We start from the raw sequence: 7,271 nt of genomic DNA on the forward strand, positions 1-7,271 counted from the left end.
AGGTGTTTCTGTGAGGGTGTTTTTGGATGACATCAATCTTTAAATTAGTAGACTTTGCAAAGCAGGTTACCCTTGTAATACAGGCCAGCCTCATCCAGCCCGCTGGAGACCTGAATAGAACAAAAGGCTGATCTTCCCCCCACGTGAGAGATAATTTTCCTGCCTAATAGCCTTCTGACTGGAGCAATGGCTCTTCCTAGTTCTATAGTTTCTGGCTGTCAGACTCAAATTGAGATATTAGCTCTGCAGATTTTGAACTTGTTAGCCTCCAAAATTGTGAGCTAATTCTATATACATATAATATATGTATTATATAGATATATATTTTATATATATATATCTTATTGTGTGAGATGATCTTTGGTAGTAAGATATGTTGTTATCTCTTTTCTGGATCTTTCAACATTGTAGAATAGGGTTTATATTTTGTCTTTATTCATGGATATGTTAAAAACCAGTGTGCCATTAAGACTGTAATATGGCAGGGATCTGGAAGCACTCGTGTCCTACTCCAAATCACAGCACCACCTCTCCAGGAGTTTCCCAATGATGATGTGTGAACAAAGTGAAAAAGGCAAATGGAAGTCCAAGGTTTATTGTTGTATTCAACCATTTTCATGCTGCTGATAAAGACATATCAGAGACTGGGCAATTTACAAAAAAAAAAAAAAAAAAAAAAAGAGGTTTCATGGACTTACAGTTCACGTGGCTGGAGAAGCCTGACAATCATGGCAGAAGGCAAGGAGGAGCAAGTCACACCTTACATGGATGTCAGCAAGCAAAGAGAGAGAACTTGCACAGGGGAAATCCTCTTTATAAAACTATCAGATCTTGTGAGACTTATTCACAATCAAAAGAACAGCACGGGAAAGACCTGCTCTATGATTCAATTACCTCCCATTGGGTCCCTTCCACAACACATGGGAATTCAAGATGAGATTTGGGTGGGGACATAGCCAAACCATATCAGTTGTATTGCTGGCTATGGCTTTGAACGAAGATCATTCACAAAACCTTGGCCACCTGAGCTGAATCCCCTGACATATACCTAAGACCCAAGGAGCCTATTCTCCACAAAACCCAAACCCAAATCTTGGATCCTCCTATTAAGATAGTCTAAAATAGAAAGCCAGTGTCAGGTGGAGGAATGAAGGAGTGTGAGATAAAAATGTAACCAGAAAACAGAGTTAGAAAGCATACATTTGCCTCAGTGCTTCGTGCTGACTGTGCGATGTGGTGGTTGTCCTGTCCTGGCTGCTTGTGTAAAACAGAAAGTCCTTCCCACAAAGTCAGAGGAAGGAATGACCGAGCATGCTTGAACGGCTCTGGCCAGGACTGACTTACTACTGTATTAACAGTTATATGGGGATGTCAGAAAGTGATGAGGTGGTTGAACTTTCTTCTGTGTGGAAAGAGAGCCAAAGATGAGAGCACATCTTTGCACTGACATTTCAACCCATGGGATTTGCATGGGCAAAATTCCAAAATCTGAGTCCTGAAATCAGTTTGTAGGCTACCAATTTAAAATACATTTAAAAGTTCAGACTACTAAATGTTTAAATAATACAAAGATAGTCTGGGCTAAGAAGTCCATTGGCTTCAGCATCAAATAGAATAAGATAAATAAGGTGATGGGCATGGTGGCTCATGCCTGTAATCCCAGCACTTCGGGAGGCAGAGGCGGATGGATGATTTGAGGTCAGGAGTTTGAGACCAGCCTGGCCAACATGGTGAAACCCCATCTCTACTAAAATACAAAAGGTGGTACATGCCTGTAGTCCCAACTACGTGGGAGGCTGAGGCAGGAGAATGGCTTGAACCCGGGAGGTGGAGGTTGCAGTGAGCTGAGATTGCACCATTGTGCTCCAGCCTGGGTGACAGTGCGAGACTCCATCTCAAAACACACACACACACACACACACACACACACACACACACACACATAGTATCCCTGAATCACGTGAATTTAGGGTAATGCCTTGATTAGCTTCCTGTTTGAGGGAAAAATGTTTCTCAGAGTAAGTAGGATTCTGCAAATAATGAGGACTCTCAACCTAAGCGCCATCACATACCATTTACATGGAAAGCGGCAATGAGAGAGAAAGATGTTGAGCTCACATCCACTGCCCCAACATCAAAGGCCAGCCCTGCCTCCTGCTGGATACCGAGGCTCATTGCTGTGTCCTAGAAGCAGGTCAGTGCCCCTCTCCTCCCTTGAGGCTGGGCTGAAGAGGAGTTGTGGGAGGGTAGGTGTCTTAGCCGATTTTTGCTGCTGTAACAGAATGCCAAAGACTGGGCAATTTATAACAAACAGATATTTGTTTTCTCACACTTCTGGAGACTGAGAAGTTCAAAATCAAGGAGCCACATCTGCCAAGGGCCTTCTTGCTGCAAAACTCAACACCTATGCATAATAAAAAGTCTTAGTAAACTAGGAATAGAGGAGAATTTCCTCAGCTTGATAAAGCATCTCTATGCCTAACATTTGCAAAATAAAAACCAAGCAGATTCTCCAAATATAAGTTTACTGGGGAATAAGTATTGCCATGGGGATTTATGTGGGCATAATCCGTGAAGCAAAGGAAGACAAGGGCTTCTAAAGATAAAATGAAGAAAGTCATATAAGCTATTCTGAAATAATTATTTATGGCTACAAGGATAAATAACAAGGCTAGTGTCAGTCCAAGTTTAAACAGGCAGTTGCTGAGCAGATGTTGTCACAGAAATACTTTTTTTATAAGATCATACTGGTCTTTGTGCAAGGTTGTGGTTTTGAAAGAGTCTTTTGTGATAGTTCTTGTCATCATGTATGAGACTCTCTCTTCATGGCCTTCCCAAGCTCCATTTTGTCCGGGTTTGACACAAGTGACTCTATTTGATTCTGACAATTTTCACACATTATACTCAATGGTAAAAAAACTAGAAGGCTTCCTATTAAGATTAGGAACAAGACAAGAATATTGTCGCCTCACCACTTCTTTTCAATAGCATACTGGAAGTCCCAGCTAATTCAGTAAAACAAGAAAAGGAAATAAAAGTTATACAGATTGGGAAGAAAGAAATAAAGCTGTCTTCATTTGCAGATTACATGATTGTGTATATAAAAAATCTGAAAGAATCAACAAAATAACTTCTGGAACTAATGAGAGATTGTAGCAAGGTTGCAAGACACATGGTTAGTATACACAAGTCAATTGCTTTCCTATATACCAGCAACAAACAAGTGGAATTTGAAATTAAAAACACAATACTATTTGCGTTAGCAGTCAAAAAATGAAATACTTAGGTGTAAATTTAACAAAATACATGCAAGAGCTGTATGAGGAAAACTTAAAAACTATAATGAAAGAAATCAAAGGAGAACTAAATCAATGGGGAGATATTCCATGTTTATGAATAGACTCAATATTGTCACGATGTCAGTTCAACTCGATCTATGAGTTTATTGCAATCTCATACAAAATCCCAGCAAGTTATTTTGTGGATATTGACAAACTAATTCTCAAGTTTATATGGAGAGGCAAAAGTCTCAGAACAGCCAATACAGTATTAGAGGAAAAGAACAAAATTGGAGGACTGACACTAGCTGACTTCAAGACTTACTATAAAGCTACAGTAATCAAGACAATGTGAAATGGGAGAAAGACTATACAAATAGATCATCGAAACAGAATTGACCAACCTAGAAATAGGCTTATATAAATATTGTCAACCAATCCTTGACAAAGGAGCAAGGGCAACATAATGGAGAAAAGACAGTCTTTTCAACAAGTAGTACTGAAACAACTTAACACCCACATGCAAAAAAAAAAAAAAAAAAAAAAAAAAAAATGAACCTAAACACATGCCTTACACCCTTCACAAAAATTAACTCCAAATGGCTCACAGGCCTAAATGTAAAACATGAAGTTATAAAACTCATAGACGATAACAGGAAAAAGCCTATGATTTGGGGGCATGGCAATGAGTTTTTAGACACAACACCAAAGGCATAATCCAGGGAAAAAAGATGGATAAACTGGACTTTATTAAAATTAAACTTCTGGCCTGCAAAAGACAGTGGGAAGAGAATGAGAAGATAACCCACTGACAAGAAGAAAATATTTTCAGAAGACACATCTGATAAAGGACTGTTATCCAAAATACACAAAGAACTCTTAAAATTCAACACTAAGAACACAAACAACCTGATTAAAAAATGGGCCAAAGACCTTAACAGACATCTTACTGAAGAAGATACAGAGATGACAAATAAGCAAATGAAAGGATACTCCACATCATATCTCATCAGGGAAATACAAGTTAAACAACAATAAGATACCACTATATATCTATTAGTATGACCAAAATCCAGACCACTGATAACAAAATGCTGGCAAGGACATAGAGCAACAGGAATTCTCATTCATTGCTGGTGGGAATGCAAAATGGTACAGGCACTATAGAAGGCAGTTTGGCCATTTCTTACAAAACTAAACATACTCATACCATATGATCTATCAATCACATTCCTTGGTACTTACCAGCAGGAGTGGAAAATGTACGTCCACAGAAAACCTGCATACATCTATAGCAGATTTTTCATAATTGCCAAAATCTGGGACCAACCAAGATGTCCTTCAGTAGACGTATTAGTCCATTCTTGCATTGCCATAAAGAAATACATGGGACTGGGTAATTTATAAAGAAAATAGGTTTCATTGGCTTACAGTTCCGCAGGCTGCAGAGGAAGCACAATGCTAGCATCTGCTTGACTTCTGGGGAGGCCTCAGGAAACTTACAATCAAGGTGGAAGGCAAAGGGGGAGCAAGGCATCTTACATGGTGGAGTAGGAGCAATAGAGACAGAGGAGGAGGTGCCACATACTTTTAATCAGATTGCATGAGAACTCTATCATGAGAACAGTACCAAAGGGAGAAACTTGTCCCCATGATCCAATCGCCTCCCACCAGGCCCCACCTCCAACACTGGGGATTAAAATTCGACATGAGATTTGGATGGGGACACAGATCCAAACCACATCAATAGGTGAATGGATAAATGAACTGTAGGGCCAGGCACGTTGACTCACACCTGTAATCCCAGCACTTTGGGAGGCCGAGTGGGGGAGTCACAAGGTCAGGAGTTTGAGACCAGCCTGACCAACATGGTAAAACCCTGTCTCTACTGAAAATACAAAAATTAGCCAGGTGTGGTGGTGTGCGCCTGTAATCTCAGCTACTCAGGAGGCTGAGGCAGGAGAATCTCTTGAGCCCAGCAGGCGGAGGTTGCAGTGAGCCGAGATTGCGCCATTGCACTCCAGCCTGGGTGACAGAGCAAGACTCCATCTCAAAAAAAAAAAAAATGAACTATAGTACACACAGACAATGGAATTATTCAGCACTAAAAAGAAACTAGGTATTAAGCCATGAAAAGACACAGAGGAACCTTAGTTGCATATTACTAAGTGAAAGAAGCCAATCTGAAAAGTCTACATACTGTGTGATTCCAATTGAAACTAGCCCAATTGTCTCATAGAACTAATATTTATGATTTTTCAAATAAATCTAGAAATTGAGCCTTCCAATCTTAAAACTTGGAACTTACTTTTGAGTTCCTTCCTCAGGAAACTGACCTCAATGAAGAAACTCACCAGATAACCACATCAAGACAATGAGACGCAGATCCCTCATTCATCATGATTGCTTCCTTACCTCCTATTCCTGTTTTCCTGCACATAGCTACATTCCCTGCTGTATAAACCCCAAATGTTAGTCAGTTAAGGGAAATGGATGGTACCCATCTCTCTGGCTGATGTCACCCAAATAAAAAGCCTTCCTCCCTGGCAATACTCATTGCCTCAGTGATTGGCTTTCTGTGTAGCTAGCAACAAGGACCTAGATCAAACCCATGGTCTTTCAATAACACAATTATATGACATTCTGGAAAAGACAAAACTGTAGACATGGAAAAAAAAAAACAACCTCAGTAGTTGCTAGGATTGAAGTGGGGGTAAACAGGCAGAGCACAGAGGATGTTTATGGCAGTGAAAGTATTCTGTATGATACTGTAATGATGGAGACATGTCATTATATGTTTGTCCAACAAGTATAATATACAACTTTATATATTGCACATGTATGTGTGCCCATAGAATGTGCAACACCAAGAGTGAACCCTAATGTACATTATGGACTTTGAGTGACTATGATGTGTCAATGCAGTTTCATCTGTTATAACAAATGCACCGCTCTGGTGGTGATATTGACAATGTGGGAGGCTATTCATTGGTGGGGCCAGTGAGTATATGGGAAATCTTGGTACCTTCCTCTCAATTTTGCTATAAACGTAAAACTGCCCTAAAAAAAAAAAGTCTTTGTAATAAAAAAAAAAACCCAAGATGCATATCCTTGGAATGTAATCATAAAATTAAAATTGCTCACTCAAAAGATACATAATTTACAGGATATTGAAACATGGTTTCCAGATTATTTTCCAAATGAGTTGTATCAAATCAACTGGGTAGCCATAGTTGATTTGAATTGTAATCATTTGTAAATCAAATTTTTATGTACACTTGAATCTATTTCAAGTGTATCTATTGAATCTATTTCAAAGTGATTCTTTGTTGGCTAGGGTGTCTGTGGTCCTGTACCCTGGTACCTCATGTGTTAATTACTATAAATGTATTAAAAGAAGTCCCTCATATTGTTCTTATTTTAAAAACATTTTCCACTATTTCTTAATGAAATAATTCTGTTATAGGTAGATAGGCATGAGTGGGGCAAGAGAGGGGTCTCCCACCCACCCACTAGACATGTCGGGTGATGGTTTGGCAATTATTGCACTGTCTCTCTAAAAGTGATAAGTTGGCAGCCGGCACCAGGAAGAGGCCATTTCCTGACAGTCCACACCTGTTAACATCAAAATGTTAACTGAATGTAGACCCCAGGGAGAAGCAACTTCCTGGACATGCACATGGCTAAGTATGATCTCCCAGGTACACACCATAGGAAAAGAGAAGAAAGGCTCAGATGGGCATGCATTTAACTCCCAAAACACAATTGCAGGTGCTCAGTTCCAAAGGGTAAGGAAAGCGCTGCGCATGCGGGAAGCCCACCCTAAGGGAAGTATCATGGGACAGAGAGGAGACTATAAAGTTCTAGGATCAAGGTTAAAGGCAGCTCCTTTTTCTTTCTTTGACCTTAGGGTGCCCACTTGGATCTCTTTCAAGGGCTCTTTCCTTTCTTTCCTGTTCTAAAGCCTTTTTAACAAACTTCCACTCCTGCTTT

This window comes from Nomascus leucogenys, chromosome 22a (genome assembly GCF_006542625.1).
Source record: "Nomascus leucogenys isolate Asia chromosome 22a, Asia_NLE_v1, whole genome shotgun sequence".
Taxonomy (NCBI): Eukaryota; Metazoa; Chordata; class Mammalia; order Primates; family Hylobatidae; genus Nomascus; species Nomascus leucogenys.